The sequence below is a fragment of the Eschrichtius robustus genome, chromosome 4 (assembly GCF_028021215.1).
Source record: "Eschrichtius robustus isolate mEscRob2 chromosome 4, mEscRob2.pri, whole genome shotgun sequence".
Taxonomy (NCBI): Eukaryota; Metazoa; Chordata; class Mammalia; order Artiodactyla; family Eschrichtiidae; genus Eschrichtius; species Eschrichtius robustus.
In genome coordinates this window covers 43,855,879-43,872,911 of record NC_090827.1, presented here as the reverse complement: position 1 = coordinate 43,872,911, position 17,033 = coordinate 43,855,879, and positions in this window count along the sequence as shown.

Genomic DNA, 17,033 nt, shown 5'->3' with positions numbered 1-17,033 from the left:
CCCTCTCTTTCCCAAGGATATAATACAGTACTGTGAACCCAATCTCACACTGTCTGGGCGTAACTCTAAACAAGGTTAAATAGCCTAATTGCTTGGCCAGAACTAAACATTTAAGAAGATTAGCACAAATATAAAACCTCGATGTGAAAAAAAAGAAAGGCACTTTGCATTATCCACTCTCCAGTATTCTCTCTGTCCCTTGCCTTTTTTTCTATGTTGCCTGCCAGCATCTACCTTTCCTTAGCAAGGATCTCCAGTCCCATCCCAACGCGTCCCTTCTTTTTTCTCTTAGTTTCAATTCGCTAGGTTTGCATTTGCCCCTTGGGCTCTGAAGGTCTTTCTTCTACTGTGTTAAGGGGGCCTTCTATGACAAGAATACTTGCCCAGCCCACTTCGGCAGTAACTGCACCTTCAAAGTTTGTTTCTACATGAAAGTTGTCTCATTGGCCTATTTATTTACAATACGTATTTTTAAGTCCACTTATGACCATACTACTTAGAAAGGAAAGCAAGCAAACATCAACAGCCTAACAGGTTTTATTCAACAGGTTTAATAAACAGACACAACCCAAAACTTTACTAATTTTTAAATTATTTTACTTTTTAGGAAAAGTCTTTCTCACACCAACTAGTATCTCAGAATCAATGGAAATGGCTTAAAAGATAGAAGAAAATTGCTATGGACCATATATAAACACAGCTCTATTTTTTCTTCTACTGAAGCTTTTTAAAGGCCAGCTTAATTTTTCAAGTTGTAGTCTTGTGGACTTTACAAAGTTGGTAATGCTATTTGACTGTTGTTCAAAAAGCCAGAAGCATGTATCTGCAGTGCCATGAGGTTGGAGAGGGATACAGGATTACACAGCTGTCTTCTTAGATAAATCTGACCTACTTAGCCTTCTCTGGCGGTATTTTTCATGCTGACTCATGAACAACAGGAAAGTTATGGCCCATTAAGTAGCATCCATGTTTTGAAGTAAATTTGTTCTCCAAAGAGTCTGTGTCATTTGTGCTATATTTCCATTATTCCCCTGTGGATAATAGGTATTCTATTAGAGCTGGAAAAACTTTGGCTATTACATAATAGCCTAACTGCCTCATTTTACAGAAGAAACTGAAGCCCAGAAAGGATGAGAAATATCCAAGTTATAGTGGCAGAGTTATGGAGAAGTATGTATGAAATAATGTTAACTGGAAGAAAATTAATGTAAACATGAATTAACTCAATATGCAAATTATATACGGAAGATTAAAGGGTGGAAGAGACACAGGAGATAGTTTACTAGAGTACACCAATTTTAAATTAGATCCGTGTAATTTTGTTTTTTTTAAACCACTCCTAAAATCAACTAAATCTATACTGATTTTAAACATGCAAGATATTGACCATGCTTTTGACTTACTTTACCCTTCTTTTTTTCTTAATGAGTACAGATGAAAACCAAGCAAGTTTATAAATGTGAGTTATATCTCGACACATCCCACGTAAAGTTGACAGGGAAGGGTCAAGCCCAAATCACTTATCTCTAATCCAGAGAAGATTCAACACACCAGGTCACAAGGTGGTTGTAAAGATTAAATGAGATACTGTAGGGTAAGCATCCAGGATAGGGGGTCAATAAATGCTAGTAATGGTATTACCCTGTGTTCATGTTGTGGGGACGTGCCAGACTTTCATGAATATGGTAAATTTGATACTGATGTTCAGTTACTTGAATTACCTATTCATTGCCATTCACTGTCATCTCTTATCACTCAGACATGCTGGAAATGGGAATGATTAATGAAAATGTACAGGTTACAGCTGTTTTCTAGCTCATCTATTCATACATTTCAGGCCTCAACCCAGTAGAGACAACAAAACTAAGTCTTTTATCAAATCATCACCAGCATCATTGCCTCATCCTCGCCTGGGAGGAAATGCCCAGAAGGGATGGTTCTTGAGCTTGGCAGAAACCTAGGGATTATGGTCAGGTACTCTTTTTTTTTTTTTTATAAGTTTATTTATTTATTTATTTATTTATTTTTGGCTGCGTTGGGTCTTCGTTGCTGCACACGGGCTTTCTCTAGTTGCGGCGAGCGGGGGCTACTCTTCGTTGTGGTGCGCGGGCTTCTCATTGCGGTGGCTTCTCTTGTTGCGGACCACGGGCTCTAGGCGCGCGGGCTTCAGTAGTTGCGGCACGCAGGCTCAGTAGTTGTGGCTCGCGGGCTCTAGAGCGCAGGCTCAGTAGTTGTGGTGCACGGGCTTAGTTGCTCCGCGGCATGTGGGATCTTCCTGGACCAGGGCTCGAACCCGTGTCCTCTGCATTGGCAGGCGGATTCTTAACCACTGCGCCACCAGGGAAGTCCTGGTCAGGTACTCTTGAGATGCAAACCTCCCCCTTGACTCAAGAGGACCCTTCTTACTCTTTCTTCCGTTTCATCTCATCTCAGGAAGCATCAATTAAGTATTCACACCTTTCTTAAACTACTCTGTTGTGCTTTTTTGTTTGGTTGGGTTTTTGTTTTTGCTTTTGGCTGAGCCATGTGGCATGGGAGATCTTAGATCTTAGTTCCCTGACCAGGGATGGAACCCTTCCCCCTTGCAGTGGAAGCACAGAGTCTTAACCACCGGACTGCCAGGGAAGTCCTATTCTGTTGTGTTAATCCACTGTCCTTTTCTGCTGTGGGAACATCAAGCAATTCGGGGGAGCAACAGTATTCACAGTTTAAAATAGTCATCTTTCTCCATGTTTTTTTAAACTCATAAAACTGTACGATAAAAAGGGTAAATTTTTACTGAATAAAAGTTAATTAAATTGATTAAATTTTTTATTAGATAGCTTTTTAAAAAATTAAAGACAGAATTTTTAAAGAGAGGCTAGAATGTGATTTACACAGGATGCCTCGAGTGTGGTCCTGCTACATGTTTAATTATGATTAAATGAATGATACATGAGTGAAAAAAAAAATAGTCACCTTCCCAGCCTCCTTTGCAACTTGGCATGGCTATTTGGCCGACTTCTGGTCATTGTGATGTAAGCAGACTTCCACTGGCATGGCTTCAAGGAAAGCTACTGTTTTTCTGATGAAGACGAATAGACTCAGCTAGTACAAGAGTTTTGCTCCGTGTTCCTCTTCCTGATGGAATATAGATGTGATGCTCAGAGGTTTGGCAGCCTTCAGACAAGCCTGAGGACACAAACTACCCGCTGAGGATGGTGCATTGGAAAGGCAGAAGTTTTGATCCTAGAGGAATTATAGAATTGCTAGATTGTCTACCTTTTAACATCTTGTTTTGTAAGCAAAAGTAACCCCTTCTTATTGTGGTCAAGTTTTCTGTTACTTCCTGTCAAAAACAATTGCAAGTGAGAGAAAGAAAAAACTTAACCAGTACAAAAATGAAAGTGAACCATAATCATTAACAATAACCAGTCTCAAAGATATTAACAGAATGCTCATATAACAAGAGGAAATAGCAAGTAATACTTGGTTTGTTTTACAAGTGCAAATTAAAAGAGCAATCATGTATCATTTTATATCAACTAAATTAGCAAAATGAATAAAAGCAACAAAAGTAAATACTGATTAGAGGGCTGCAGAGAAAGTGTTTAGCACTTAGTAAAGTAGTTTATTCTCCAGAGGACAGTCTACTCTCCCCAGGGCCATCACTGTAAGTCTGTGTCAATGGCACTCCCGTCAAGTGCAGCAGACAACTCTTCCTACCATCCTCAACCTGTCCCTACCTCCTCAATCTGCTTTGAAGCTGCTTCCCCCTATGCCCAACCTTTGAAAGTAAGAGGACCCCGGGGCTTGGTCCTGGATATTTTCTCTCTCTCTCTCTCTCTCTCGATGAATTCATCCAGCCCTGTATATTTAAATATTATCTATAAGCCGATGAGTCTCAAGTTTAGAATTTTGGCCCGAACCTAAAGTTCCACACTCATATATCCATCCAACTGCCTGCTTGCCATCCCCACTTGAATGGCTAATAAGCATCTCAGACCTAACATGTCCAAACTCTTTATTGTACCCATCCAAACCTGTTAAATCCCACTCTCCCTAACCTGCAGTCCATGGCAGCACCATCTACCCAGTTGCTCGAGCCAAAAGCCAAGGAGTCATACTTAATTCCTCTTTCCCTTACAGCCTTTAAATCTCTCAGCAAGTCCTGAGGCACTCAGCTCCAGAGTATTTCCCTTACCTCACCTTTCTTTCTCTACCACTACCCCGCTAGTGCCCCATTGCTCACGTAGACTCCTCCAATTGCCCTCTACTGGTCTCTCTGTTTCCACCCTCATCACTTATATGTCGGCTGTGCAATGGCGAAAATGACCTTTTTAACATAGAATTCATATTGTGTATTAATATGCAACCCTCCGGTGGTTCCCCATACAATTAGAATACAATCCAAACTCCTATCCTCGTCCTGCAGGGAACTGCGCGATCTGGCCCTGCTCACCTTTCTGACCTCATCTTCCACAGCTCTCCCCTTGATAACTGCTCTTCAGCCCGGGGGCCTTTGTGTCTACCAAGCTCACCAGGCTTGACTGCCCCCCCCCCGCCCCACCTCAGGACCTTTGCACTTGCTGTTTTCTCTTCCTGGAAAGCTCTCTGTCCTGATGAGCACACATCTGGCTCCCTCTCATCACGTACACTGGGCTGCCACGTATGCTCATGCCTCGAGCACCCGAGAAGCGGGACCTGAAATCCAGCCCTGATGCACCAAGCCGGCCCTGGCTCCAGGCTGCCTACAGTGAGAGGAGCTGCCCTCTGATTCCACAAGGGCACTGACAGGCCAGACCACATGCCCATGACGCTGCATCCTCCCAGAGGGGGCAGATTTTTCTAATCAAAATATTCTTTCTTTTTTTTAAGTTGAAGTATAGTTGATTTACAATGTTGTGTTATTTTCTGCTGTACAGCAAAGTGACTCAGTTATACATATATACATATTTTTTCATATTCTTTTCCATTACGGTTTACCACAGGATATTGAATATAGTTCTCTGTGCTGTACAGTAGGACCTTGAAGTTTATCCATTCTATACATAATAGTTTGCATCTTCCAATCCCAAACTCCCACTCCATCCCTCCCCCACCTCCCCTTGGCAACCACAAGTCTGTTCTCTATGTCTTGTGAGTCTATTTCTGTTCCGTCGTTAAGTTCATCTGTGTCATATTTTAGATTTCACATATAAGTGATATCATATGATATTTGTCTTTCTGTCTGACTTACTTCACTTAGTATGTTAATCTCTAGGTTCATCCATGTTGCTGCAAATGGCATTACTTCATTATTTTTTACTGTTGTGTAGTATTCCATTGTATACATGTACCACATCCTCTTTATCCATTCATCTGTTGATGGACATTTAGGTTGTTTCCATGTCTTGGCTATTGTGAATAGTGCTGCTATGAACATAGGGGTGCATGTATATTTTTGAATTACAGTTTTGTCTGGATATATACCCAGGAATGGGATTGCTGGATCATATGGTAACTCCATTTTTCGTTTTCTGAGGAACCTCCATACTGTTTTCCACAGTGGCTGCACCAACAGTGTAGGAGGGTTCCCTTTTCTCCACACCCTCTCCAGAACAAAGTATTATTTTTTATGTCTAAAGAGAAGGGAGAACTGTCACTGGGCACTCATTTTACATTCGCGTCTTATGTAAACCTAGCAAAAACGCAATGGGATTAGCCTTATTGGCCTTATTTTACATGTTGGAAACTGAAACTGACAGGGTAGATTGTTAATTTGGAGTTAAAATTGGACTCTAATTCTACTGCACCATACTGTCTCCAAAGATAAAAAAGCAAGAACTCACTTGGAAACTTCCATTTTTTCCCCCATGTTTCAATTCTATTTATTTTAGGATGCTTGTAGGAAGGTTAGAAAAGTCTATGAAGGCCCAGCTACAGTGATTAAGAATAAGTTACGATTGCACATATAGCTACAAATCATACCCCATCTGTACAATGTCCAGGTGATAAATTAAGGTCAATATGAAATTCAGTAAAATCTGTCATTTTTCTTTTGAGTCTCCACACTTTCGGACATACAGATCTTGTCCCTTTACTGATTTTTGTACATACTAGCTTACAGTCTATTTGAGAAAGTTATTTGTGTAAACTTCTAAAATAGTGACTGCATTAACTCACTTGTTTATACTTGCTATTAAAATGTTCTACTTGGGAGTTCAAAATGTAGACCAAAGAGGAGAATTTATTTTTCTCTTCCTTCATTTCTTTCTTTCTTAATTTGTTATTAGAAAAGATATAGAAGTACATTTCATTCAGCAGGTTGGCAAGAATTGCAATTCTGTAAATTGAGTCAATTTCTTGGTAGATGATCTTGGAAATACTGCTTTTTTTTAAGGTCCCACCTAAGCTATAAAACAAGGCCCAGCCTTAGTCTGGGAAGCAGAAATAGTAAGCACTTTTTCAGCTCCATTGTGATTCCATTGTAATTCAGCTTCCTCTTCTAGAAATAATGATAACCTTCATATATTGCTTATGTCATGTCAAGCCCTATCCTAAGAGCTTTGCTTATATTAAGTCATTTAATTCTTCCAGCAACCATATGGGGTGTAGGTACTATTATTATCCCTAATTTACAGATGGAGAAATTGAGGCACAGATCATAAAGCAATAAGGTGCAGAGCTGAAATTCAAACCCAGGCTGTCTGTCTCTGGAATCCAGATTCTTCACCACCAGAGCAATACCGCCTTTACTCTCATGTGAACGGACAGTGATGTAATGGTGATCATTAGAAATGTATATAAAGCACATGGAAATTAGAAACGCTGAATAAAGGCCATTATGGCACCAAGAAAACTAAGAAATTCTCTTTAAGAGGATGTCAATACTGTACAACCAACTTTTGGTCACTGAATGTGTCATGGTTCCAGAAAAAATGGCATGCTTAGTATTGGAAATGGGTCTGTCTAGGTGAGGTAACCCTCAATTAAGCCATATGAACTTCTACATATTGCTGTAGAAGCTCCCCAAACTAATACCATCTATCAAGTTCCATAACTAGATAGGATTCTAATAGTAGCATTTCAACAACACTTATCTGACTTACCCATCTAAACAATCTAACTGCAATTTTGGAAAATGTGTTTCACGACCTTGAACAAGGCACTTCACCTCCCTGGACCTTTTCTCTTGACTATAAAATGAAGCCATATAATGATATGACCTCTAAGGTCCTTTCCATGTCCTACGTTGAATGATTTTCTGCCCACACCTGATGGCTTGAGAGCAGGAAGCCTGCACTTTTTTTTATTCATCATTTCTTACTATTCCAAAATCCACTGAGTAAAGCAACTTCACAGCTTCCTGAATCTGCGTGCTTTCAGATTACAATCATGTTAAGTTTGGCACTTAAAGTTCAAATAAAAAGCTGCCAGGTCAGCAGCAGGGAGCCAGATGTTATGGTTCTGGCGTGATAAGGGGGATTGTTCTTGCGGTAGCTTCAGACCTGGACTGCCAGGTTCCAGCCACTGGCTAAGAATACAGTCAGCAGAATCTAGGGTCCTGTCTGGGGGGCCTGGGCAAGTTACCTAACCTCTCTGTGCCTTAGTTTCTCACCTGTAAAATGGAGATAATAATCATCTACCTCATAAGTTGTGGCAGAAAAATGAGCTCATATATATAAGCCTGTAGAAGAGTGCCCGGCACATTTTTTTTTTTTTTTTTTGCACATGTTGTTTTGTTGTTGCCGTTTCCTGTATTAGAAAAACAAAATGAGAACTTGACGGAGGTCAGCCCGAAGAGTTTGTAGGATGACAGCAGGAGAGAAGCTCAGGTGATGGCCCAGACGATGCTTCTACCGAGTCAACGTTCATGCCAGGCCCACATGAACAGAATGCCCTCATGTTGTGAAAAGGCCCCCCTTCAGTTCTTTTATTTAGACACGTGTTTCAATTCCCAGGCGGGCGAGGCAATATAGGGCTTCCTTATTTTCCCTCCAACTGCAAAATAATACTGCCCAGCCATTGGGAAAGGAACATCTCGATTAAGATCTGATCTGAATGATCGAACAATACACGCTCACAGGGCACAACGATTCCACATCCTGCTAAACTCGGACCTCCCACACACCTCCCTCGGGAAAGAAGCGGCACACAAGCGGTCGGGGGTCACCACTGCGCGCAAACTCAGTTCGCCGCACCTCGCCACCCTCGCGGTACCCTGACCGCCTGGCAGCGCAGGGGAGCAGCCCTAGAAACCAAGCAGCAGGCAAACAAAAGGCAGGGCAAGTAACCTGAGCAAGCCGGCCGGTGCATCCCTAACTGGGGCGCAGCTCTGAGGCCAGTGCGAGGCCAAGGGCAGAATCACACACAGCCGGGGGTGAGCCTCGCGTCGCGGCTGCAGCTCCTGCAGCCAGAGGGCTGGAGAGAAAGCCTCCAACATCAGCGGGCGGCTCTTCGGAGGCATCCGGCTTCCCAGAAAGTAGTGAGAGGCGCACGACGGAGAAAGCACACCGTCTAGGACTCGGGAGACAGGTTCAGTCTCAGGGGGCTGTGCCCTTGGTCCCTCCGGCGGCCCTGTTTCCTCTGTGAGCGCTTTACACCGGGAGCTGCGGGTAAATGACTCGGAGAGTGGAAGGTTGGCGAATTGGTTAAGAGACTTTGGCAATCACCTGTGTGTGAGGAAAGAAGGGTCTAGATTAGAGCGGTAGTGGCAGTTTTGCTAAACGGCAATAGAGTTTTTCCCGCCAGTGTGCAGGCAAATTCTTCCGAGCCAGCCCAATAGATTTGAAGAAATGACCCCTTTCCGCTCCCCTTGGAAATTATTTTTGCTCTGTGTTAAAGATCATTTCAGTCCTGAAATTTTTTTATTGCTAGATCAGCCTCAATTAAAAGTGCAAATTAAGATAACTCCGCAGTATTATTTCATAATGATTAAATTAATGACAATAAAAACGCAAATTATTATGAAACCCAGTGTTGGGAAAGATTCAAATGAAGCCCACTCTTAACAGTGCCAAGGACAGGACAAGTTGGTACTTTTTCTTGAAGGCAACCGAATACAGAATAAAAGCCATAAAAATGATCGTACCTTTTGACACAATAATATTCTTGGAAACTTATTTTGAGAAAATCATTTTAAATGAAAAATATTTTACAAGATATTTATGGCAATGTTATTTGTAATAGCTCCAAACTGGAAACACCCGAAATAAATCCACTAACATGGAAATGGCAACAATAACTATGATAGATTTGGTGAAAAACTACTCAGTACAATGAGAAATATATAAAAGGTTTTTAAAATACTGCACAGAGAAAAAAGTACACACACGTGAGGCTGGAGCAAAAGGGACTTCTAGGCAATAAAGCCGGGAAAGGGTGGAGGACAGTGTCTCTTTTGGGCAGAACGTGGGGATTGTCAAGTGGGAAGGGAGATCAGCTCCACCTGGAAAGGTGTGAGTGGCAGGATCAACAAGGACAAGGTGTGTGGATTGAAACACAAACCAAGACCTGAAAACTGGGGAGGCCATAGTCATAAACGACTGGAAGACTGTAGGAGAGGCGGTGGGTGAGGGGTGAAGGTGGTAACCTCAGTGGGCAAGGGGATCAGTGGTCGGACCTCTCTCTGCCCCTCCAGTGAGCAGATAATCAAAGGCACCTCTGAAGGAGGAAGCCAGTATGCAGGTCAGTGGCTTAGAGGGAGAAGGGATCTGAACAGGAAATGGCTAAGACTGTCCTAGTCGTCAAAGGAAGTTGACGTAATGAAGACAGGACTCTGGGAAAATGTTGCTCAATTATTAAGACCTAACACTTCAAATCACCTCTGAAAAAAAAAAGCCAGGGTGGTATCTTAAAACAAACAGGTAAGAGGTCAAGAGGATTAGATGGAATAATATGTGTAAAAGCACTGTGCCAACTGAGGAATGCTTTGTAAGTACTTGCTCTGAAGACTAGGGCTTCATTCTAAGGAAGAAGCCTGCAAAGTTAGCCAGTATGTTCTTAACTCTAATCGTAAATCAATAGATGACTTTATAAATTCTTACAGTTTTAGTTTTGAACAAGTAGTGGTAAAATCATATGCTTGTATCTTCACCATTTAACCATGTTGACTCTTTTCAAGAGATTCCTGGTGATCTCTAAGCTAACCATAATTAAATTGATTGAGTGAATTAGAGAAATAATCTAAAACGCCAAATCAACTATGGCTCCATGAGGTTCATATTCTGCATGTTTTATGTGGACCAATTTTTTTTAAGTCTTTATTGAATTTGTTACAATATTGCTTCTGCTTTATGTTTTGGCTTTTTGGCCACGAGGCACTTGGGATCTTAGCTCCCCAACCAGGGATCGAACCCGCACCCCCTACATTGGAAGGTGAAGTCCTAACCACCGGACCACCAAGGAAGTCCCTATATTCTGAATATTTTAAATCCCACGACTACTCATTCATTCATTCATTCATTCATTCATCCAGGTCAATCTGGAGAGGATTGCTGTGTCTGTGTAAGCAGGGTAAACTATAAGGCAATAGGAAGTTACAGAACACTATAGACTTTAGGGAAAGAGAAATACGAAAGCAGGGATACGTTATACAAATTGTCCTTTCTGCTGATTAAAATGAGTAAATAACTTACATCTTTGCAGAGAACAACATTTGATCTTTCTTGCTAAGCTTATCATGTGGCCTCACAAAGCCTGCTGAATTATGCTCGCTGCGTGCTTGCACTTACACGCACTTACGTGTTTCCTTAATGTTCGGCTCACCAGGGCCAAGACTCAGCTTCTACTTCTGCCTGAGAGATATCAAGTTTCACTCCTGTTGTTTGAATCTTCTATACCTCCCCCCCAACCCACCCACCTTCTGTGCCTTATTAAAATGAACACTTTCTTTTGATTTTCTTCTTGGGACCACTGGGTCTAGGTTTTTCTCCTACTGTTGTTAAACATCACCTGTGTCATTAAGCCCAGTGTCTGAAGGGATAGAGCAGCACTTCTAGCTGAAAAAGGCAGTCAGTCATCTTGACTTGATACCAGTTTATCCTTGTGATGAAAGTGCCGTTTCATTTTTGACGGCCTTAATTTAACATTTATCCAGGGGGCTGGGTTTTGTGTTGCCTTTACACACACACACACACACACACACACACACACACACACACACACACACAGAGCCTAGTTCTTTTTAGGCACCTCTCCAGCTGTGAGTTTAGCAAGCCTTCCTGCTAATGGGGAGACAGACAGAATTACTGCTCCAAACATTCCCCTGCCGCTGATCCAGAACATGTGTTATCATATCACACACTCTAAATTGATTCCGAATCCCTGCCAACAGGGCACAGTCTGCATTCCAGATACCTAAGGCCCTGGGACAGTGAGTTGTAAAACAGAAATAGGCCATGCTTCCTTCTTTAATTTGATGTAAGCATGAGTAAATTTGCTAAACATATTTGATTCTTAGAATATGTTTTTTTTTCTGAAAACATAGAGCAGCCCACAAAATCTCTATACCTTAGTGACAATAGACTTTATCCTGAAAATCCCCAGCCCCCCAATTGTTAATGTCACTTCCAATCTCTTGGTGAAGGGTGGTTAACAGGAAATAGGGCAAGACGGAGGGGAGCTCACATTTAAGATAATAAAGTGACTCTCAGTCAACTGGTGAGAGACGTAAACAGTCTGACTATGATGGTCTCCTGGGAGTAGAGGTCTAGGATTTCAAATGGTATATAAACAGTTGCAGAATCTCTGCAATTACTCTGGAAATGAACTCCTAGTCCAGATGGCAATGTAAGGAATAATCACCTATTTTCAGTCCTGTGCTATCCCGTATGTATGACCTGAGCTACTGTCAATTTATTTCTTGTTCAGAATAATTGTGTAGATTATCGAACAAATATCGCTAAAACTTCTCTTTATTTTTGTGACTCTTGAGGACTGAAGAGTGGGAGTTGGGAAAAGAGAGAGTAAGTGTCACTGGGAACCTGGCATTGGGAACATCCTGGGGATAAGCAGGGCAGCTGGTTGATCTCAGAAGTTCTCAGTCCCAAGTTGGTTACCATGGTGATGCCAGTCCATCCCATAATTTCACCTGGCAAGGTCTCCATTGTGTCATCACTCCTGAATACTACCCCATCCCACTCTTCTTTGATCCAGCTCTTCCTCATTAGATCCTAAGAGATAGCCACACAAGCAGACATAGGTAAAGGGAGTTAATACTTTGTGACAAATGGGTTAATGCCAGAGGGTGAATTGCCAGAAAAGTACTCAAACTTTATAGAAGTGGGTTCTGCATATTTTTGAATTAAATTTCATTGTATATGGAAGAGTGGTAGTATCATGTTGGCATGGCTTGGTTTTCCCCAAATGTATCAGCTAGTGCTAACTAATAAATAAAATCTGACTAGCTGCACAATTACCCCAGCTGATTTTCAGGTTGCTCTGGCATAATGGAGACATTGCTCTGCTAGCCTTCAGGAGGCCTGGCTTCCAGGACCAGCTTACGGTCCACCAGCTGAGTGATTTCCACTCACACCCTCGAGTTCTTTTTTTTTAATTTTTGTTTTATATTGGAGTATAGTTGATTTACAATGTTGTGTTAATTTGAGGTGTACAGCAAAGTGATCCAATTATACATATACATATATCCATTCTTTCAGATTCTTTTCCCATCTAGGTTATTACAGAATATTGAGTAGAGTTCCCTGTACTATACAGTAGGTCCTTGTTGTTTATCTATATAGTAGTGTGTATATGTTAATCTCAAACTCCTAATTTATCCCTCCCCCCACCTTTCCCCTTTGGTAACCATAAGTGTGTTTTCAAAGTCCGTGGGTCTGTTTCTATTTTGTAAATAAATTCATTTGTATCATTTTTTGTTTAGATTTCACATATAAGTGATATCACGTGATATTTGTGTTCCTCTGTCTGACTTACTTCACTTAGTATGATAATCTCTAGGTCCATCCATGTTGCTAATCTCTAGGTCCATCCATGTTGCTGCAAATAGTATTATTTCATTCTTTTTTATGGCTGAGTAATATTCCATTGTATATATGTACCACATCTTCTTTATCCATTCCTCTGTCGATGGACATTTAGGTTGCTTCCATGTCTTGTTGAGTGCTCTGGTTCTTTAACAGCAAGATGGAGGGGTTGGGCTGGTGTTGCACCCTGAAGTTCTTTCCTAGGTCTGAAGTCCAATGACCCTTTTCCTTACTGGTCCTTTCTTCTCTGAGATTAAAGATTTAACTGTACATTTTTAGGTTGATTTGTTTGATATTGCTAATTTCAAACCTTTAAGAAATGAAAACAATAATGTTTGAAGGAGTGTATATTCTCAAAATAAAGGAATTCAAACCTTGTTATACAATTTTTTTTTATAAAACTGATTTTATTTTTTTTAAATTTATTTTATTTATTTATTTTTGGCTGCATTGGGTCTTCGTTGCTGCACGCGGGCTTTCTCTAGTTACGGTGAGCAGGGGCTACTCTTCTTGCGGTGCACGGGCTTCTCATTGCGGTGGCTTCTCTTGTTGTAGAGCACAGGCCCTAGATGCGTGGGCCTCAGCAGTTGTGGCACACAGGCTCAGTAGCTGTGGCGCACGAGCTCTAGAGTGCAGGCTCAGCAGTTGTGGCACACAGGCTTAGTTGCTCTGCGGCTTTTGGATCTTCCTGGACCAGGGCTCAAACCCGTGTCCCCTGCACTGGCAGGTGGATTCTTAACCACCGCACGACCAGAGAAGCCCTATACAATTTTTTAAAGGTATAATTATGTCTGTTTGGGAGAGGCAATACATAAGATTATAATAGGAAAGAATGATTCACGTCTGTTTAAGTGTAATAGGTGTTTTCATTTCCTGAAAAGTCAAATTATGAACCATGTTTATAAAACTAGATTTAAAGTCTATGGCAACAAAAGTGGATTCTCCTTAAGTATCAAGACATAAGTCTACATATTTAAAGTCCCTCTGGAGGAATGTTCTCCTATGTTTATTTCTTTGTATCCTGTTACAGCAGATATCATGATCAACACTTTGCTATAAAAGCCACTGACTGTATTTGAATTCCTTGACCTGGGTCCCAACCCAGAATGTTGGAACTCTCTGGAAGGAAGGAGATCTGCTTTAGTTGATTGTGAGATGAGAATATTTAAGAACCATTTGAAAAAGGGCTGGAGAACTTTCTCCTGTGTAACCTGGGGAAGGAGCCAGTTGGTGGTGGTGTAGTGGCAGACAGGAACAGACAGTTTTCAGTAGGGAGGTGAAGGTGGGCCTCCATAAAAAGATGACATTTGAGCAGGAGTTAACTTTGCAACTAGCTGGAGGAAGAGCATTCCAGGCAGAGTATACCCTGTGGCAGGAGTGTGCCTGCGGAAAGCCAGTGTGGCCGGAGCAATGTGAGAGGGAACATTTGGAAGATGTGATCAGAGGGCAGAATGTCAGGCAGAGTGAGCAGTGCCTCCTGGGCCATTGTCAAGGCTTTGAAATGTACTTTTACTTTGCAGAAAGATGGGGAGTCAGGAAGGGCTTTCGGCAGAGTGACCTGATCTGAGGGACATTTCGGGGGAATCCCTCTGGCGGCAGTGTTGAGAGTAGACTGTCCAAGGGCAACAATGCAAACAACCAGATTGGGGGCTAAATGGGTCACCTAGTCTAGAGATTATTAGTGACTTGGAGCAGGTGAGAGCAGGGGAGGGACTCGGAGGTAGTGAGATTCCAGATCTGTTTTAAAAGAAGAGTCAAGAAGATTTCCTGACTTAGATTGTTTGTGGGATGTGAATTTTAAAAACGGAGACAAGAATGACTCCAAGCAACCCCAAGAGTGGAGTCGCCATCAGCTGAGATGGTGGTAAAATGAAACTTCCAACTCGTCCACAAATCTGTATTTTTCCTTGCTTTAAAAAACCGTCAGTTTGCTAAAATAACCACTGTGTCATCCCAATTATCACTCCAGTTTATACACAAGCTTGTTCTTTTGCTCACATCATTCTTCCTGCCTGGGATAATCCCCCCTCTGCCTGTCACTAAAGGGCTAGTTCAAGTCCCACATCCTGGAGTAAGCCTACCCTGACCACATCTCCAGCACAATACTTCTGCTGTTGTCTTCAATGTCCTCTCTGTAATGATATATTTTAATCAAATAATATGATTTATGGGATCACTGTTGAGTTTTTTCCCTCAATAGCTACTTTCCCTTAAGTTTTTACAGTCTTCCACTTCTTTTTTTCCGGTTTTATTGAGATACTGACATGAACTGTAGTATTAGTTTTAGACGCACTGCATAATGATTTCATATGTGTGTACATCGTGGAACAACCGCCACAATAAGTTTAGCTAACATCCATTACCTCACATAGTTACAAGTTTTCTTTTCTTGTGATGAGAACCTTTAAGATCTGTTCTCGTAGAACTTTCAAATATTCAATGCAGTATTGTTAATGCTAGTCCCCATGCTGTACATGACACCCCCAAGACGTATTCATTTTATGCCTGGAAGTTGCTGCCTTCTCACCCTCTTCATCCATTTCTCCCACAGCCCCACCCGCCGCCTCTGGCAGCCACCGATTTTCCTCTGTCCATTCTTCAGCTTCTAATTCTCTTACTGTCTTTCTCACTGAGAAGTCACTCAACAATGACTGCCCCAATCTGGATACCATGCACTTTATCACTGGTCGTGTTCCAGGCCTGGGCTGTGCCTTCAAGCCCGACGGTGTTCGTCCGGCCTGGGGGTCCCCCCCTTTGGTCTCACCATCACAGCATCTTCAGATGTTTCAAGACAGTTAACAAGGAAAGCCCTGCCGAGCTGGTGCCCTGGCTCCCGGCCCGGGGCTTGGAGCGCATACGTCTCCAGGGCTGTTTGTAAACGCGGGGGTGAGCTGATTCCACAGAGGAGCTTGCCGTCCTGATCCCACGCAGCACTCAACTCCTGGAGAAGCACCCAGACTCTGAAAGGGCCAGCTCACCTGTCACAGGGCCAGAAGTTAAAGAACTTCTGGGAAAAAATGTTGGTGTCATTTCCACTTGTCCTCCTGTGTAGATATTTGTATAACAGGGAGAAAGGCAGTGAACTTTAAAGGGGGCAGGGAATCTCCGTTTCCCAGGCTCACTGTTTCTCTTCTCCCTCCAAGTGAAGCTTCTGGGCTTCTCATCCAGCCTCATGATTCCAACTCCCACACCCTGAACTGTGTCTCTGTCCCCAACTTCTCTTCTGGGCGTCATGTTACTGACCACAAACCCACGGCTCTCCCTGGAAATGTATAGGCTCCTCAAACTCTTCTTCCCCTGCCTGCTTCTCTTCTTCCATTACCTCTCTTGGTTTCTTGCTCAATGTCAAACTAATGATGTCACCTTCAAGAAACTCAATGTCACCTTCAACTCTTTCTATTCTCTTAATACTAGTAAGTGCTACTCTGAATTTTCTCATAAGTGCCTGGCCCTTTACTCCACTCACAAAGGAACCAATGGGTGTTAGCTCGAACATCCCTTTACTGCAGTTCGTCTTGATGTTGCTGCCAAGGACCCCTCTAAAACACAGATTTGATGATCTCCCTGCCTTAAAACTTTGGATGGGTTCCTCTTGCCTACAGAATACAGTCCACATTCTTAGCAGAGCCTGCGAGGCCGTCCTCTCTGACTTCTGGCCCCCCCTCCAGCACTTCTTTACTCCCACCCCTCCCCCAATCATCCCCACTCCAGGAGTGAACTGATTGCATTTCCTAAAAGGCTCACTGACTTTCCCACATCTGTGCTATTGCTATGCTATGCTCTCTCCACACAGAGTAGCTGACCCCTTTCTTTCCTGTGCATTTCTACTCATCTTTCAAGACAAAAAGATGTTGATGTATTCTTTCAAATATAATTATAGCAGTCAGCACCCTATGCCAAGTAGGGCAGGAAGCTACCTTAACATCGGTAACAGTCACCCCCGCCCTCAAGGAGCAGCAGAGTGTCTGAGCCAGATGGATGGACAGTGGATTTTGTAACTACACGAGATGATCAGTGCTGTTGGCCCAGTCCTTGTCGCCTGGGGGTACCTTCTCCACTCTCGCAGGAGGGCTGGCGACCCTCTTA